Below are 20329 nucleotides of genomic sequence, written 5' to 3' on the forward strand. Positions count from 1 at the left end.
GAACCAATGATGGCTTTTTAATCTGCTGTCAGGGCTACGTCATGCTGGTGATGGACATTTTGCACTTTGCTGAATGAGCACCAGTTCATTAGGCGGTCTCTTATAAACAGCACCATCAGCCACACTAGCCGTGTGTCTCGGTTTGCACAGCTCTTCCAATCTGTGTGTACGCCTAGTGTGTTCACAGCAATGTACAAAGCAGCTCAACACGGCAGCACAGCTAGCATTTTGGAGGTGTGACTACAGATCCATGTGGACAGGTAACACTGGTTAATATACTGGTAGAAGTACAAATGCTGTGTTTTACTGTGTTTGCAACACAGACTGAGTGTAAAAGAAAAATGTGCAAACTCAGAGATGCGTGCGTGCGAGAGATTTCCTGCGTATAAAAGGCTGCACTGCTCCCTGAGCTTAGACTTACATGTCAACATGAAGTCATACATTGGACAGTGAGTAAACAGATACAGTTGATCCTGTCTATACCGTTTTTCTCGGTGGGACTGGTCATACCCCACCACACAGAGATATGACCACAAATCATTGCAAATGTTTTGAAATAAAAATTAAGCTTCATTTGCACATCAGCGCAGCCAGAAAGACATTTAAAAAATATCAAAAAATGAGAGACATGTTTTTTCCATGAATCCATCATAGGGGTGTATGGGGGCACTGTGAGCCACGGATAAACAGCTTGTACCTCACTCACTGACCCAGTTGTAGCGCGGTGAAGAACAAACATCCTCCCCTTCAACTAGAAGCTTGTCTGAACTCGCCATACAGAGGCGGGGGGAAATGAAGAGGTCCAGCAATAGCTGCGTCACAGAGCAGTTCTTCCCTCCGTGCACGTTTTCCTTATTAGACTGCTCGTGATTACAGGACACTGATGAAAGGCTCCCGACTTTTCCCATTCTGATTGTTGGTTAGTTAGAGGCTTTTAAATGGTTGCTGACATGACGTCATGCAGTAAAGCTGAAATTAGGACCTCATGAACAAAAAACACTGCACTTGAATTGGAAAAAAGCCCTGATTAAACACCAGCTTACAGTTTTGTTGTGGACGTTGTTATCATTACCTTCCAAAAAGCAGTTACAGACAGAAGAGCAGTTACTGATCCAACAGCACCCTTAGACAAGTCGAAGTGCCAAAAACAACCGCCCCCGGTGGCCACATGAGGCCGACTGCAAACACCGGTCAATCCTCCAACTCCCGTGTTAAACACTAAACATGTTTATAGGCAGCTACAAATAACAGTGTGGTTTATATCACTAACTTCCCTCTTCATCAGCTTCTTCATCAGCTGTACACGGCTGATAAAACAACAGGAAAACAACTTGTAATATACAGAGACACATAAAGTCTGTAGAACTGTATCCATGGTTTAATATTAACACCTGTGAGAACAATCGTGTGGTTGTAATGTAATTAAATATATTGTTATAATATCCGTGTGTGCGTGTTATTCATTAATAATAAAGTTCTATTAACCATTCAAGAGTATATTTATCATAATAAAGTTATCGTGATGACATTTTTCCATCATTACCCAGCCTCAGTCTACCAGCGTGACTCCCTATCTCATTATTTCAATTCTGATTCACTCGGAAGCATTTTAATGGAACTACAGAACAAATATTACTAATTACTAATGTGCTTATTTGAACTGTTTTATTTTCAGTGTGAGGAAGTCTTGAGACAGCCCTTACTGCTCTACATTTTGGGTGCCATACCCTTTTCTCATTTTTAAAGTGATCCCGAGCAACAGTTCTGCAGGATTTTCTCTGGAAACCGGCAGCTTTTTCACTCACCCATGGTCCAGTCCAGACCGTTTTCAGAGGAATGTGGGGTTTTCTTTTTGTTGGTTTAGCCATTTAACACAGACCTATGAATCACCCAGACATAAAAACTACATCTAACTCATGTCTAAACACAACACTGTAGATTCTTCAGTTTAATCTACGAAAGGTGGAAGGGAGGCTGCAACACACAGGTTTGTTGGAGCGATTAAAAGGAGGAAAGTCAGCACAGACTGAGAGCTCTACAGCCCTCTGTAAAACATGGTGGGGGCGTTTCGGTCAGAGGTGTTGGCAAGTTCAAAAACACTAATGTCATTATGAATGCATAAAAGTACCATCAGATTTTAACACTACAAATCATCTAGAAAGTATCTGATTGACCCATGGCTTCATTTTTTGATATACTGTAACAATGACCCCAAACACACTGCGTGCAGTAAGAGCACGCCTGGACAGAAAACAAGCACACAGTGCAGACCTCGACATTACTGAAGCAGAGCAGGATCGTCCTGACAGAGAACCGAACAAAAGCAGCCGAACAAAGACGAGCGTTGAATGTCCTGAAGAGGAGAAGACAGCTATTCCTGAAGATAACTTCCCACGTGAGAAGCAGAGTTCAGGCTGTGTTAAAGATGATTGTACCTAGGGGTGGGGGGGTGGGGGAAAAATCGATACTGTGTAGTATCGTGATATTTTGTATCGATGCAGGGACAGCAGAAATCGATATTTTGTTACAAAAAGGTTTTTGTGCTCTGACTTCAGAGCATGTTGATCCTTTTTCTGAGCAAGAATCCTGACATCCCTTCACTGTCCAAATGTGTTTAACTGTTTTTGGCAGCAATAAACATGACAGTTTACTTATTTTAATTTAAGACATGTTTTATTTTAATTACGTTTAAAACTTTTTTATTTAATGTAAAATTATATTTTGTTTTAATTTACTTTCAAATTCTTCAGTTGCTGAAGGGGCTGCATAGTTTTCATAAATAGCTATAATTGTACCAGATGGTTGCATTCAGTTAAGCTGGACTAGACTGTAATACAAACCGTTCAGTTTGTCAACAATAAAACTGAAATGAGAGAAAGACTGAGTGCGAGACTTTGATTTTAGATAAAATGAATATTGATAAAGTTTACCTTTATGGACAGAATCTGAATATCGCAAAATATTAAAAAAAAATTGCAATAATATCGTATCGTGCGTTAAGTATTGTGATAACATCGTATCGTGGGATGTATGGTGATTCCCACCTCTAATTGTACCAAATATTGACTTCCGAGCTCAGGTTTTTGCCTTACATGTATCTACATTCAATATAGTGCCACACCCGTTCCTGTCTTCTTAAGCTATAGTTTTGCACACATCTCTGTTTCACACCTCCATATTTTGTCTCCTTTTATATCTTCAGTTCTATTCCTGTTGTATATATTAATCAGCATCTGTGGGTGGACAGCAAAGAAAGGATTTCATTGCACAGAGAAATGCCCTTTTTCTCTTGTGACACATGACACTTTGGATCTTTGAATCTTAGTAAAACATGTTGAAGAAAAAACACAAACTGATGGATAAAACATATTACAGGTCATATACAAAGAGTTAGTGTATTACAAAAAGGGAAACAACTGTTAGTGCAATGGGTGAACGCAATATCACGATGGTCAGGGCATGTACAATACTGGGGTTTGTGCAATATAATTGATGTGTTTCTGTTATTGTTATCTATACTGTCCTCTGTGTCCACTCTCCTTGTCATTGTTTGTTATAGTATAATGTGATCACTGTTTTTGTCCTTGTCACATGACCTGTAAAGAGTGTCTCTGTATGTTTTTACTAACTTGTGTTTAACACCAACCTGCCAGAGGGTCTGCAGATGGAAATTAGCCCAAGGCTATAATCTGGCATATTTACATTTGTTAAAATGTTCATTAATATGTATTGCCCCTCTTTCTAAAAAATAAATAAATAAATAAATATGTGTGATGCACCCACACAGCTCAGTTCAGCCTGCCAGCCTTAGCTAATAGCTCTGCCTCTTGGCAGGAAATATCAAAATACAGACGATAATGAACATCACATTAGCCGAGTTAATAAAGCAACACGTGGCAAAGGGAGCACTGTGCAGACTGATCATCACATTCATTTTGGGTTTAAACTAGGGCTGCACGATTAATCGTTAGAAAATCGCGATCTCGATTCATACTTATGTGCGATCTCATTTCCAAATGACAACGATTCAAAAAAAAAAAAAAAAAAAAAAAAAGACGACGACGTCCCGGCATTTTGATCCGGGACGTAATCTGCATGACAACAAGCGCTCACTCTTCCTGCTCAACGAATGACGAGGACGGAGCCTTATACCACGTGATACAGAAGCTGTGCCGTGTGATGCTAAAATTAGCAGGAAAAAACAACGGAGAGCACGTCAGGGATGACGAGAAAGTGACAGGAGAAAATCCGTCCGGGTCAACCACCCAAACACCAATAACGGGAACCTTATTCAGCGCTTCCCTGTACACGTCGAACTCCCGCAGGCACAAAGAAATTACGGAGGCTATCACTTATCACCTGACCAAAGATATGGCTCCCATCAACACTGTGCAAAACGAGGGATTTAGGAAAATGATCAACACCCTAGACAAACGCTACACAGTGCCGTCCCGCAACTATTTTTCTATTGTTGCACTACCTGCTCTGTACACGCAGCGTCGAGCAACGGTGGAGACGGAATTTCAAGCAGTACAACATTTTGCGGCAACAACAAAACGTGAGACATTTGTTGTTTTATGTTTATTTATTGTTTTTATGTTCAGTCTCAACTGTTACGAAGTTGATGTGCAGTTAATAAGTGCAATAAATATTTATACTGGAAAAGAGAATCGTGAGAGAATCGTGATCTCAATTCTAAGCCAAAAAATCTTGATTCTCATTTTATGCAAAATCGTGCAGCCCTAGTTTAAACCACACTCAGTTACTGAATGAAGGAAATGTACAACAGGACGTCCCTCAGAACTAGTTTGATGTTAACTTTATGGTGTGCAGCTTTGCACAGTAAATACACAATCTACAGTTAAACGCAGAGCTACATGCCTTACCTGCAAGATGACAATGCACCGTGCTCTGCATTTGTTTATGCGGTCACACTCTCAAAGCCCCCAGAGACACCGGTCAATCTGTGGACACACAGACAAGATTGCTCTGAAACACAGTACAAAACAAAATGAAAAGAATCGGCTCCTTTGGAAAGAAACGACTCCACTGAGTTAAAGATCAGCAGCAAGTGCTATCCATCTATGCCTTAAATAGGAAAGACTGCTGGTGCCAATTTTCCTTGAAAATCACTGCTGGAAATAAGCTTGTAAAGGAATCCACGGAAGAATTTTTTTTTTTTTTTAAGTGTAAGACAATAAAAGAGAGTCTGGTAAAAAAAATAAATTAAAACACAGAGACCGAAATAGGCAAAATCTACAAGTCTGTTCCTTCCCCTCGACCTCGAAGCTGAGAGGTCACACCACTCGCGGGTCTGTTAATAAGGTCTGCAAAGGTCACTTTATTGTGAAGATTAGGCCCACTGACAGAAAAATGCAGCTTCATACTGCAGAGATTTTAGGTGATGATTTAACAGGTACAGAGAAGATTAGACAAGAAGGCCGGCTAGCAGGAAGCAGGACAGGAAGGCATTATCCTGCCCCGTGACGCCGGTCCTGGGAGGTTAGCAGGTAGCCTAGAAACAAGGTCATGATATGACCTTGAGTATGTGCAAGGGCTCAGCAGAACAGAAGGCCATTCAAAGGCAGCATATGGTTCACATCAGCAGTTCCTAAGGTGTGTGTCGATAGAGAGAAGATGAAGACAGTGGTCGCCACAGAAGGGGTTAAATATGGACGGACGAGCTGACAGGGTTTGTTGCAGGTAGACAACTCTCCAGCAATCTCCGCCGTCTGTTCAATGTAGTATATACTGCTGAAGATAACATTATGCCAGAGATTGTGATATCCTTAGATGCCCACAAAGCCTTTGATCGAATAGAGTATTACTATCTATTTACGGCCCTCGAAAGATTCGGCTTTGGTCCAACATTTTGCTCATGGATTAAAATAATTTATTCGAGCCCCCAGGCTATGGTGAGAACGAATAATATCGTATCTGAACCCTTCTCTCTATTCCGGGGAACAAGACAGGGGTGCCCTTTGTCACCCCTGCTCTTTGATGTGGCAATTGAACCCCTTGCGATGATGCTGAGACAGGTTGCTGAATTGGTAGGGATACAAAGGGGGACACAAAACCATAGGCTGTCCTTGTATGCTGACGATCTCCTCCTTTTTCTGTCAAACCCTGCCACTAGTATCCCGGTGGCCCTTGGTATTATCAAAGATTTTGGGAGGGTGTCGGGCTATAAAATTAATTTAGACAAAAGTGTTCTTTTCCCCATTAATAAACAGGCGAGGAAACTTTCTTTCCGGGCCTATCCCTTTGCAATACATAAGGATAGATTCGCATATTTAGGTGTTAATGTAACTAGTAAGTATAAAGATTTACTGGACTATAACTTTAAAGTTGCACTGGACAAAGCGAAATTAGATATGGAAAGGTGGGCGTCGCTCCCCTTATCATTAGCAGGGAAGGTAAATTCTGTTAAAATGATTATACTGCCGCGGCTCCTCTATTTATTTCAGACGATACCGATTTTCATTCCTAAATCATTTTTTAAGGAATTGAACAAATGTACGTCTGCCTTTATTTGGAAAAAAACTGTCCCCAGGATAAGACGGGAGTTTCTTGAGAGACAGAAAGAAGAGGGAGGTCTGGCTCTGCCGAACTATATGCACTACTATTTTGCTGCTAATATACATAAGTTGTTATTTTGGGTCAAAGAGTTGGATGAGGATGAAACCCCAATATGGGTTCATATGGAAAGGTATGTCTCTAGTCCAGTGTCCCTGCGCTCCCTGGTCTGCGCTCCTCTACCCTTGAGCAAACATCTTTACACAAACAACCCGGTGGTATCTCATTCTCTGAAAATTTGGACTCAATTCAGATCACATTTTAAAAACAGAACCGCCCTCCTGTCTGCTCCCATCTATGGAAATCACTTGTTTCCCCCAGCCCTCGGGGGAACAGCCTTTAGGGAATGGCATAGAGCTGGGGTGGAATGTGTCAAACATCTTTTTAAAAATGGTACTTTTATGTCTGCTGCTCAACTGGAAAAGGACTATGGAATCTCCTCCAAGACTAATTACTTTAGATATTTCCAGGTTCGGGACTTTGTGAAAAAGTCATTCAGCCCCTCCCTCGAGCTTCCACAAAGCGGATGGATAGACGAGTTGATGGACACAGATCCGACTGCTAAGGGGACAATCTCCACGCTATATACACATATTCAGAATGTGGCTTCCCCCTCCCTGGACAATGTAAGACGGAAATGGGAGGAAGAATTGGGGCTGGACATTTCAGAGGTTGACTGGGGGGGGGCTGTAGATCTAGTACACTCTGCTTCTATATGTGTGAGACACGGATTGATACAGTTCAAGGTGTTGCACAGACTGCATTTGTCAAGGGAGAAACTGGCAAGAATGTACCAGGGGGCCGATCCGACCTGCCCCAGATGTAAACAGGTACCAGCCAACTTATGCCACATGTTCTGGTCTTGTTCCAGGCTGAAAGACTTTTGGGCTAACATCTTTAGAACATTCTCATTCATTTCTAATAAGGATATGGAACCAATGCCTCTGACAGCCATCTTTGGTGTGGCACCGAGGGAAACTCAACTAACAGCCTCTCAGAGGAAGGCAATAGCATTCGCCTCATTGCTGGCTAGGAGATTGATTCTACTTAACTGGATAAAGGCAACACCGCCATCCCATAAACGCTGGGTGGAGGAGGTGATGGCACACCTCAAATTAGAACATCTCAGATTTACTATACAGGGCAACACCAAGAAATTCTTTAAGGTCTGGCAGCCTTTCATTTCCTATTTTGAAGATGAGTTTCCTTCCACTCCATAACTGGCAACCCCCCCCCCCCCCCTTTTTTTTTTTTTTTCCCTTTTCTTTTCTTCCTCTGTCTGGGTATAGTTTTGTCTTACACTGTGCGGTAGGACTTGAGTTCGAGCTTTTCTGTATGAATGATATGCTTTCTGAAAACTCAATAAAAACACTTTGATTATTAAATATGGACGGACGAGGAAGCTTTTAGTCCGTTTTGAGCAACGGGCTCGGGTTAGACGGACCCATTTATCCCAACATAACAGCTCAAAGTTTCTCCCCACACTCCAACACTGGAGGGGTAGCATTTACCCCCTCACACTGAGAGCAGTCTTTAAAAGAAAACTCTTTTCTACCTCAAAGCTTCGGAAAGGCCCAAAGACAATCAAAGCATCGATTCTTCTCAATAAAGAACATCCTTCCTGTTTTTGTCATTTAAATACAGATATGAAGACGCTTCACTGCAAATGTTAAAAATCAAAATCACGAGGTTCAGTTTGTAAAAATTCTGCCCTTTGTCATCACGCTGTTGCCTTTTCCCCTGTTGCTTACTGTGATCATGTGACAGCCTGTTGGTGTGGAAAGAGCTCAGACATGCAAGTATCTCACAGGCAATTCCCATCAACCCCAGGTCGCCGCTAGGCCTTCGCCAAGCATGCATACACCAATTAATCCGATGGCTCGAGTCACAGTCAACTTTCATTTCCAAAGAAGTCGCTCGAATCCAAGGGAGGGATCTCCCTCCCAGTACCTCGCAGTTTCTCCAAAATATCAAGTGTAACGCGGTTAAAGGACCAGGGCGCCTGACTGCAGCTTCATAGACAATGAGCTATCAGAATTAGTTTAGACTATGGAGCCTGAGTGTGTGAATAAAACACAGGAAACCAAAGTAGAGCTCAAAAATATATATATTATGTTTGTTTTGAGAAATGTATAGACAGATGTACAAAAAATAAAAAATATGCATATATATCACAAACAAAAATAATGTTGACAATACAAAACAGCTTATTAGGTTCCAAAAGGAGGTGGGATGAGGTGTGGTCCAGTATGAGATTTAGTTTAGTTCCATGGACCTGTGATAGGTCATGTGTCAACAGTTTAATTCAGTCCATAGGTTTACGATTCCTACCGCAACGTAGCGGTGGTCGGGTGGCTCGCCATCCCGCGCTGATCAGGGCTGATCGCGGGAGAAAAGAAAAAAAAAAAAAAAACCTGACCTAGACAAGGTCAAAAACATAAATTATCATTCACAGAAGAAAATGAAACAGCATTCTACTGCTGTGACAAAATACATAAATCCATAAATAACCAAGACAAGTAATTAATGCCATGTTGCATACAACAATTAATAAACCATCATCTCTTATAATGAATGAATTTCATTCAAAATACTACTATAGAAAAACATTCTCATGGGTCCCATCAAAGTATATCAGCAATAAAGCTAATAAACATTATCCAAAGTTAATCACATATATTTACAAAACTCATTTAATCACAGGTGTTGCGCAACAGATTCAATAATCTCAGTGGAATTTAACTCAATGCAAAATCAGAGTCAGAGGGCGCTGCTCTTGCAGCGACCAGCAGGTTGTCTCTGTCTGTCAGTGTTTTAACTTATTTTATTTCATTTTTTTATTCCTTTATCTTATTTTTTTGCCTGAGGAAATCCTATAGCATCGGCTTGTGCTTTGTGGAACTTCTTTTAATGAAGATGGGTTTTTTATTTCGCATGGTTTTATTAGCGTCTTCAAGCAACTTAAAGAAGTCCAGATGCTTTTCTTTGCAAGCTCCTTTGACTACGATGACCTGGATGACTGAGAACCTTCACAGACATTTTGTACCTAGTGCTATTATCATGGTTAATAACACTAAACCATAAGGGTTGTTGCCATTGCACATTGCACTTTTTGATGAAAAATCTAGGTTGTTCTATCAGGCTTTTATTATATTATCTTGGTGAGTGTATGTGATGTGTTGGTTGTCTGTTTGCTTGTTTGTACGGACACACTGCAAATCAATTTCCCGTTAGGGACAATAAAGTTACCATTGACCAATCTCATAGGCCGTTTTGGCATTTCATCAGAAAAGTAACAAAAAACATCCAAAATGGACAAAACTACGAAAATCAAATCACTCGTTCAACTCTAGGTACGTTAAGTCAACATTCGGCCATAATGGAATAAACAAAAACAACAATATTCAATAAATAAAACTAGTAATTGCACTTACTGTCGCTAGCCTAGCATTAGCTTACCGGTGTTTTAGGATTTGCGATGGCGGCTCCGCATTTTCATTAATTGTGACAAAACAAAACAAACAAACAGCTCACCGTTGAGTCGATTGTGAGGTGGTGTAAAGATGAATGAATCGGCCGGGTTATTGCACGCTGTCAACTGGTCTGTAGTGTAAAATTTGTCGATATTTGACAAGTACGCCAACCACAGGGACAACAGCAGCCAGAGGAGCAGGGACATGCAGCTGATTGACCCGGAACTTATACAGGGTTCAGTCCCGCCACAATAAAGGGACTGGCGGAAGTGGGGTCAGAAGTTACCGTGGTTACACAAGGCAGAGGCACCCTTCCAATGCAGGGGTTCGTCAAAAAAACTGAGTCACAGCTTCACAGGAACTAAATGGGACAACTCCCAAAATTCCTACCTTTTCGCAATTGTGAAAATGTTCCCTTTGAACTGCTGAAGACACTGTGTTGATTCAGTGGCAGGATCCTTCCCCCTAAGTCGCTATTTGCTTTAGCGGCGATGACACAAGGGGAGGAATTTGAGCAATGTGTGAGCATCGTAGACTCCTTTCCTCTGAGTGAAAACCATCTCCAGACAGACAAGTCGGCACTCAAGACGTGCTCAAACTAGGACTGCTCACTAATTCTGGTCACCACCTAAAACTGAACTCAAAGCCCTTTATACATGCCTCATTCACACATTCATACAAGCACTTTGCTTCCTATCCAACATTCACACACCAATGAAGGCATCAGGAGCAATTCAGGATTCGATATCTCGCTAAATGTTACCCAAGGATGCTTTGGCAGGTACACTGCCCTCTCCCCTCCACTTTATTTAGAATATAAGACAAAAATAATCAGGCCCCATCTTATCTCAATGACCTTGTAGTACCATATCACCCTATTAGAGCACTTCGCTCTCGCTCTGCAGGCCTACTTGTTGTTCCTAGAGTATTTAAAAGTAGAATGGGAGGCAGAGCCTTCAGTTTTCAGGCCCCTCTTCTGTGGAACCAGCTTCCAGTTTGGATTCAGGAGACAGACACTATCTCTACTTTCAAGATTAGGCTTCAAACTTTCCTTTTTGCTAAAGCATATAGTTAGTGCTGGACCAGGTGACCCTGGATCCTCCCTTAGTTATGCTGCAATAGACGTAGGCTGCCGGGGATTCCCATGATGCATTGAGTTTTTCCTTTCCAGTCACCTTTCTCACTCACTATGTATTAACAGACCTCTCTGCATTGAATCATATCTGTTATTAACCTCTGTCTCTCTTCCACAGCATGTCTTTATCCTGTCTTCCTTCTCTCACCCCAACCAATCACAGCAGGTCTGGCAACAGGGATTACTACACCATAGCCCGATCCAACCTGAAGAGAGGCATCAGAGAGGCAAAGGGGGACTATAGGAGGAGGATTGAGGACCATCTGAAGAGTAATACCAGCCGGCAGGTGTGGCAAGGCATCCAGCACCTAACCAACTATAAGATCAATCTCGGAGCTACGGACGGTGACCTGGAGCTGGCAGAGGAGCTGAATATCTTCTTCGCCCGCTTTGAGACCAGGGTACCGGAGGTATTGGAGCCACAGCAGCAACACGCCACCCATAGCAGCACCACCCTCACCCTGGAAGAGCACGAGGTGAGGCGCATGCTGCAGGCTGTTAACCCGAGGAAGGCGGCGGGTCCTGATGGTGTGCCAGGTCGAATATTGTGCAGAACAGCTGGCTGGGATCTTCACCAGGATCTTCAACAAATCCCTCGCACAGGCGACTGTCCCACTCTGCCTGAAGTCCTCCACCATAGTCCCCTTGCCTAAGAAGCCCCACATCACCGGCCTGAATGACTACAGACCGGTGGCACTCACCCCAGTGGTAATGAAATGCTTTGAGAAGCTGGTCCGCAGACACATCACAGCAGCCCTGCCCCGCAGCCTGGATCCACACCAGTTTGCCTACAGAGCAAACCGATCCACGGAAGACGCTGTAGCCACAGCACTCCATGCTGCATTAACTCACCTGGAAGAGCATGGTAGCTATGTGCGGATGCTCTTCGTGGATTACTGCTCAGCTTTTAACACCATCCTTCCACACAAACTGGTGGCCAAGCTACAAGACCTGGGGCTTCCATACAGCACCTGCATGTGGATCAATAGCTTCCTCTCGGGCCGTAGACAGAGAGTCAGAGTTGGCCATCACACATCCTCAGCCCTGAGTCTCAGCACTGGCTCACCCCAGGGCTGTGTGCTCAGTCCACTGCTCTACTCTCTCTACACACACGACTGCACTCCTCGCCACCACAGCAACATCTTTGTGAAATTTGCAGATGACACCACAGTGGTGGGGCTCATTTCCAAGGGAGACGAGTCTACGTACAGAGACGAGGTGGAGCAGCTGACGTCATGGTGTAAGGCCAATAACCTCCTCCTCAACACTTCAAAAACCAAAGAACTCATAATAGACTTCAGAAGGAAAAAGGCAGAGATCCAACCACTATTCATAAATGGGGACTGTGTAGAAAGGGTGGCAAGCTTCCGCTTCCTGGGAGTCAATATAGAGGAGAACCTTTCCTGGAGTGTGAACACCTCCGAGCTGCTGAAAAAGGCCCAACAGAGACTGTACTTCCTGAGAATTCTCAGGAGGAATAACATCACACAGAGACTGCTGGTGTCCTTCTACAGAGCCACCATTGAGAGTGTTCTAACTTACTGCATATGCATCTGGTACACTAGCTGCACAGGGGCTCAGAGGAAAGCACTCCAAGGGATCATTAACACCGCCCAAAAGATCACTGGCTGCCCTCTCCCCACACTGGAAGTTCTACACAATGCCCACTGTTTTAAAAAGGCCCAAAACATCATAAAAGACACCTCACATCCTGGCCACTCCCTGTTCGAACTGTTGCCCTCAGGCAGACGGTACAGGGCAATCAGAGCAAGGACTAATAGACTCAAACACAGCTGTTATCCAACTGCAATAACACATCTGAATACTACAAAAAAATGTCCATCACGCCACTCTTGTGTTAATCTATGCACGGTCTGAAGCATGTGTGTGGGAATGTATGTGAATGTTTTACTGTTATATCTTATTAGTATTTTAAGTATTCTATCTATTTTATTTATTGAATTTTATTGTTTTATTTATATTTTGATATTGCTAGGGATGATGCAATGATCGGGGACCATTCTTCATTTCGTTGTTCTCGTGACAATGACAATAAAGTTTCTGATAAAGTCTGATAAAGATGGCCCCGCCCCTCCCTGAGCCTGGTTCTGTTGGAGGTTTCTTCCTGTTAAAAGGGAGTTTTTCCTTCCCACTGTCGCCAAAGTGCTTGCTCATAGGGGTCGTATGGTTGCTGGGTTTTTCCTCTGTATCTATTATTGTAAGGTCTACTGTACAATATAAAGCGCCTTGAGGCGGCTGTTGTTGTGATTTGGTGCTATATAAATAAAATTTAATTGAAAATTAATTATTTCACATTGATCAGCTTTAAAGAAAGGGATAGATCCACACTCACAGGCTGCTTTCTAACCATTTAGTCATAATTTTTATTCACAATCACTTTGGGCCCAAAAAGGATGAATGCTGATCTTCGTGAGCGGTGCTTAACCACAGGCTACAAGTTGGACTGAACTTGTTCTGGAGGAACTCGTCTAGAGTACACCTGGCTCTTTCTTTACACAGATGATGTAAATGAGTAAGAGGATTCCAGCAAGCTTACTGGGTTATTTGGCACAAATGAAGGTTTTAAGTTTTAAGTTGTCCCGTCAGTGTGCTGCTTTCAAGCATAAAATGAAGAGCATGAAATGCTCGAGTACACTCTCTTCTCTGTGCGATGGGACAGACTCAAACCCGAGCAGCCTTTCTGAAAATGTCGCCTTCTCACAATAAGGATCAATGCAACAATTGGCACTTTGCAATTTTCACTCAGTCTCTCTTTCTCTTTGGCTGATGTTTTCCACGGGCAGGTCAATAAGTAGACTTTGCAGGGACACTCTGTTTCACAACTACTCCAAAGTCAAGGAAGAGAGAAGCGCGGCAGGCTGTGCAAGCAGATTAGTAATTTCTGCAGCTTATGGATGCCAGCCAAGAAGCATCTAGCCTCTCTCCACTTGTGCCTTTTTTCAGCTGTTCGATCCATGCTTCATATGGAAATTACTTCTGAAAGTCACACAGGGCACCACACGGGACCAGGAATCTTTTAAATGGCAACAACATTAAAAGAAGAAGAAATGATTAAGTCTGAATCAAATGACATGCGGATATCAACATGGGAGATCTCCAGCGATGAAAGCAGCGGTGGAGAGCGAGACAGGAAAGGGAAGAGCGAGACCAAAACAGGCTATGGTGATGAAACACGTTCAGTGAACACATGATGGGGGGGGGGGGTTAGTCTGAACCAACGAGTTCTGGAACAAATTCAGCCTTTAGTTTTAATCCCATCACCAAGTTTAAAAGCCAACCTTTACACGCTCTGAATACTTTGACCAGCGTGCTAGGGGTAAGAGCCACAGATGAATACCCACCTGTATTGTATTGCAAAGTACAACAACAATAAAGCCCTTCTGATTCCGATTCTGACATGTACAGGCAAGCACGTACTCACCCACAGACACACCTGCCACCACACTGTGGGTGGAACATTTATTCTAACACAGATAAACAGCAAGCTGGGATTCAGAGATCACAAAAGTGCCATTTCTATCAAAAGCGTGTGCTCGAGGAGAGACAAAGAAACAGATTCCTTTTAACTGGGTAAAAGTTACCCAGTTCATACCTTTGTTTTCATACTGCACAACTTTCATGACATTTTCTGAACTTTTCATTTATGCATAAGGTGCCAGATTACGGTATCAGTGAGAGGGAACGGTCACGCTCAGCTCGCCGTATACACTGATCAGGTATAACATTTTGAGCACTGATAGGTCACATAAATAACACTAGTTATCTCTTCATCATGGCACCTGTTAGTGGGTGGGATATATTTGAGACCAAGTCAATATTTTTGTCCTCAAAGTTGACGTGTTGGGTTAGGTTTAGGTGTTGGAAGCAGGAAAAATGGGGAAACATGAGGGTTTAAGTGACTTTGACAGGCAGACGAGCTTTAAATGGGTAACATGCGGTATGTTTTTTAAGGGTAACCTTATCTTTTAACCTCTGGCAGTTCACCACTTTTACCTTTGTACCCTTTTAAGCTATTCATTCGTCTGAATGACTTGAATTGCAATAAATAACTGGAAAAATTGGGGTGTGGTAAATCTTTTGACCACTAGTGTGTATTATTATACGGACTTTGCCTCTTTGGATTTTTAGTTCTTTCAAATGTGACAGAACGAGACTGCAGATAAAAGTGGCAGAAATGAGTTTTCTCTGAATGGCGGATGGGCTCTCCAGCACAGGGCGAGGAGTTCAGCCATTCAACAGAGGCTTCACATTGAACGGAGCCAGCTGAGGCAGTAGCCTCCTGGGTAAAGGTGTTCAGGAAGAGGCCTGCGAGTAGACCCAGGACCCACTGGAGACATCATCTCTCTCGACTGTCCTTTTAACGCCTCAGTGTTTCCTGGATAAGCTGAAACTTTCAAACAATGTGCATCATGTGCGAGGGGCCGATGGCGCGATATGGCAGCCTCGCTTCTGTCAGTCTGCCCCAGGGCAGCTGTGGCTACAACCGTAGCTGCCTCCACCAGTGTATGAATGTGAGAGTGAATGAATAGTGGCATTGTAAAGCGCTTTGGGTGCCTTGAAAAGCGCTGTATAAATCCAATCCATTATTATTATTATTATCATTCATAATGCACCACACTTTTCAGCTGCAATCTATTTGTTTTTCAAATGTTAATTTGTGATATTTTAATAATACATGAACATATTTTTGATATTTCCTGCCATGTTTCCATATTTTTAACATCAGTTTTCTTCGTGAATATAGTGGAGTCCATGCCTCGACGTGAGGAGACCAACATAACATGACACAGGTGGCCATAATGTTATGACTGATTGGTGTATCAATGCCCACAGACTCCTGTGTTAAGATGGATAACTTCTGACACGATACAAAAAAAATAGCTTTGCCTCTATGTAGAGCTGGGCGATAGAACGATAACGATATGTATCGCGATATAACTTTTACTCGATAGAAAAATTTAACTATCGCGATAGACCTCGCCGCTCTTGTCCTCTTGAAAAAAAGAAAAAAAAAAAAAAAAAAAGGTCAGCCAATCCAAATTAAGTAGCGCAGAGCCGAACCAATCACAGCCGCAGCGTCACGTCGCGTGACTTGTTACGTACAGCACAAGTGCCAAGCTGCACGTGTGTTTGTTTGGGAAGCAGCCAGCGGGTAATGGAGGAAATGAGTGTGCCGACTAGAAAAATCAACCGAGCGTGACCGAAGAGAAAACAGATGATGGTTCCAATGCCGGAGAGATTGTCGAACGGAAGAGCCATAGAAGTTCCGTAGTGTGAAGGTATTTCGGTTATTTCAAGTCTGACAAATAACAGAGTAGCGTGCACTGTAAATTGTGCCAAAAGCAAGTCTGGAAATACAATAAACTGGTGCATGCGCTACGTACACACGTACCCGGGTATTTTTGAAAACGCAGATTTTTCTATGCGTTTGCACCTTTCGTCCACACGTAAACGGCGTTTTTGGTCACTGAAAACGAAGATTTTTGAAAACTCCGTTTTTGCATTTACGTGTGGACCAGAAAAACTGAGAAAACGCAGCGTCAAAGGTGTGCGCATTTTTTGACGTCACACTGTGCGCCACGTTATTGTTTCGGTGAAATGAATTTCTACAATACTGTTACTGTTAATTCTACTCTGCAGTGTTTAAATGCTTACATATACACACAGTTACTGTCCCTCCACACATACGACTCGGTTCTGCTTCTATGCCCCAGCTTTGTTTACTTTTTCCCACCGAGGCTTCTAGACTTCTGATTGGCCAACATTTCTGCACGGTTAGGAATCTAGCGCCACCTGCTGCTTTGGCATGTTCATAGCAGCGTTTTCCTTCATTTCTGCCTTTATGTGTGGACGGGATTATTTTTTAAAACGAAAACGGAAAATCTCCGTTTTCAAAAATACCCGTGTACGTGTGGACGTAGCCTCAGTCTCTGACTGGAAGCGCTAATTCGTCATTCGGCTTTTGTCAGACTAAAGTAACTGTTACAACTGTTTGAAAAGCTCAGCTATACAACAAGGAGAGATTGAGAATTTCCTTTTAGTTCTCAGTTTATTTGATATTGACAAAAGTTAGTCAGTTTTGTCTGTTCTTCTGTAAAACAAACTAAGATTTATTTTTAGAATTAATATTTTGGTTCTAAGTGGAATTGACAATTTAGTCTGTTTCGTTTGTTCTATTTTGAAACTTAAACGCTTTAGCGGCTGCCTTTTGTGTAGTTTGCAATATTTGCCTTTATTTATCTGAAAAAGTCTCATGTTCCTTAAGTACATCTACCCTGTTGAACTTATGGGAAATAAATATTTAAATAAAAACAAGCTGCTGATTATTTCACATTTTACTTGTGAGCAACGGCACATTTAAATCTTACAAATATAGTTATTTGGCTTATATCGTGATAGATATCGTTATCGCCTGAAATGAAAAAAACATATCGTGATATGAAAAAATCTTATATCGCCCAGCTCTACCTCTATGGATGGTTTACGGTCCATCACAGATGAGAGGGGTAAATTCTTATAGCTGGATGCTGTACTGAGGGATTCTGTGAGACCTCGTCCACTTCTCTGAGTCATTACAATGAACATCTTCTCCGATGTTTGTGCTCTCCGTGCCTTTTAGAATTAGAAGTAATGAGTTGATATGTCTCCGCCACAGAAAGTAGAGCTGCTGTCAGCTGTCAGGGTTAAAGCCCGTATCAAACTACGCTAACGGTTTCTGCATAAACACAGCTTTTACTTTATCTCCATCACGTGACACAAACCACCAAGGACGAGTGCAGCTGAAGACTTTCCTTCATGCTTAAACTTGTCGAACAGGTGCTCCAATAAAAGGACCCTTGTTGGCTTTACATCAGTTTTGCATCACGATTACAGTAACAAGCGCCGATGCCGTGAACGCCAGGAAAACATCTGAGTTCACCATCTCTGTATCAGCCCCGTCTCGCAGCTGCTCGCTGTGTGTAAGAACGGTTCGAGCTTCATGTTAGACTGGCCTGTAGCATCTTCATGTTTACAGGAAAAAACCCATAAAAACAGAGCTGGCTCATGAAAACAGGAAGAACAAGTATATTTTAGCATTTCTGATGTACTGTATAGGTGCAGTCCTTACTGGGTTAACTGGGACATCGTCACTGACTTGAAAGCCCCAGCAACTCACCAAATAACTGTCCTGACATACTTCTTATTGGCCCCACGAAACCCAGCTTATCTTATGGTTTATTGTTATCATATTGGTGCCGGCTGAAATGGCTTTGGTTGGTCAGAACACTTTTTCTATGAGGATAATGAAGCCAACAGTGTTGTGCCTGAAAGTGCTGATATACCCGCGGGCAGCAGCATGCTCTCAACAGTCAGGCAGACAGAAACAGCCCTCTGATGTCACATGAGTAAAGGAGATGTGCTTCTTGTTTATATGTTTCTGCAGTGAAATGATGGATGGGTGAAAGAACAGGCCGGAGAATGCGACGTTGCAGCCGTGCAGCTGTTCCTGTGTGCCTTCGCACTATTACTGTTTGTGTTCCCAGGATGGATGAACAATGCGCTTCCAGGTCAGTCTCTAACTTGCCCTCTCATTACCGAAGGTCATCCTGTTGGAAACACAGCTCTGACCTGTCATGGCAAAGGTTACTCTCGGAAAATGGGGACTGGGGGAAAAATGGGGGGAGGGTAAAAGTGAAGGCAGGAGAAGGGAAGCGGAGAAAGAATTTGCTCACCTTGACTTCTTGGGAGCGGTTCATCCAAGTTTTATCTGGATTTATTTGGCATTTCTTGAGGCCAACAACAACAATGTGATTTCAATTCTCCCAAAAAGCCCCTTTTAAGATCTTCTTCTGTTACAGCCCCCCCCCCCCCCGTATCAAGGCTTCTCAGTGCTCGGCATTTGGCACAGGCTGGGGGTGAATGCCTATAGATGGCATTGCTCTTAGATCCCAGCGAGCTCATTAGCTCTGACCCGCTGTTGTGCTCACTCAAACCAGACCGACGACGTGATCGGGGGGAAATTCAAGGGGGGGGGGGGCATTGGAGCCTAAAAACACTTCCTGTAGTTAAGCCTGGAAGCAAAACAGAGCAGCTCCACAGATGATGTTGAGAAAACAAGTGATACCAAAGAGTGCTGAGATGCTGTCAGTGCAATGTAATCGAGACTTACGATTATGTACAGGAGACATGAACACGGTGGGGCGGGCTGTTTGCTGGAGGGTTTCAACATCTGGATCTTGTATTACACGCCTCTGCAGTTTTGTTTTTTTGACAGCCTTCCTCTCAGCTAAGCAACGACCCTGCTCCCCGTCCATCCACAGGGCTCATCCTCTAATTTTTATCCTTCTCCTTCAGGCCCATGTGAAAAATCCCAATTATCAGAAACATGAGAAGTACAAACGGTTGGACGTGAACTTGGAATATGCTTTAAAAAGAAGGGGAAAAAGCCGCCCTTAACAAGGGCCTTGCCGAAATGTGATTGAATGCGTCAGCAGGTCGTAAAAGGCCCCCTCAAGATCGATGTAATTATGAAAGCTTTATGTGGAGGACTTTCCAGACACGGGAATGACCAGCAACAGGATGAGGAGGAGGGTGCTGCCAGCATTATGTTCCACCAACAGAGCCCCAGTAAGTGAAGAACAAGCAGCTGCCTACCATCAGCAGCTGGAATAGAAGGGGAGGGGGAGGAAAGACGGCATGAAGAAAAGAGGCTTGTAACACCTGCAGCAGGGTGCCACCAAATTTCCCTAGGTTTGTCCGGCCTCTCCGCAATGCACTCTATAAATCCCTGTGATTAGCTACTGTAGCCGGGCTAAGGGCCACTTAAATCAACCCCACAGGGGAAGTTGTAGTGACCTCCCACCTTTGTGATTTAGGCCTAAGTGATTATTAGAAAAACAAAGCCAGCACTGATTCTGTAACCGGAGAGGATGGGAGGAGGAAGGGTGTGATGGAGGTGTATGGGAAGAAGAAGTGCGCGTGATAGTGCGCTACAATAATAAGCAATTATTTGACAGATTCAGGAGAATCGGGAGAAATAACTGCTTGTTATTAAGCTATTAAGCAATGCTGAACCTACAGTCGATTATGCTCCAGCTTTCTGGGAAGGCCAAACAGCAAAACACGACACAGATGTGAATACAGG

General features: G+C 43.0%; 1 protein-coding gene across 3 annotated transcripts in view; it reads right to left on the reverse strand.

Moving 5' to 3' along the window:
* The window catches only part of disp1 (dispatched homolog 1 (Drosophila)), a 120254-nt gene that overhangs the window by 70476 nt on the left and 29449 nt on the right, over window positions 1–20329 (reverse strand). For all 3 annotated transcript variants that reach the window (XM_085373177.1, XM_085373173.1, XM_085373174.1), the window contains exon 3: window positions 4887–4964. The gene's annotated coding sequence lies outside the window, so the exon portion shown is untranslated. The remainder of the gene's footprint in view (window positions 1–4886; window positions 4965–20329) is intronic.

The sequence above is a fragment of the Diplotaxodon limnothrissa genome, linkage group LG15, assembly GCF_057381915.1.
Source record: "Diplotaxodon limnothrissa isolate DT_005_m linkage group LG15, D_limnothrissa_male_GT1.1, whole genome shotgun sequence".
NCBI lineage: Eukaryota > Metazoa > Chordata > Actinopteri > Cichliformes > Cichlidae > Diplotaxodon > Diplotaxodon limnothrissa.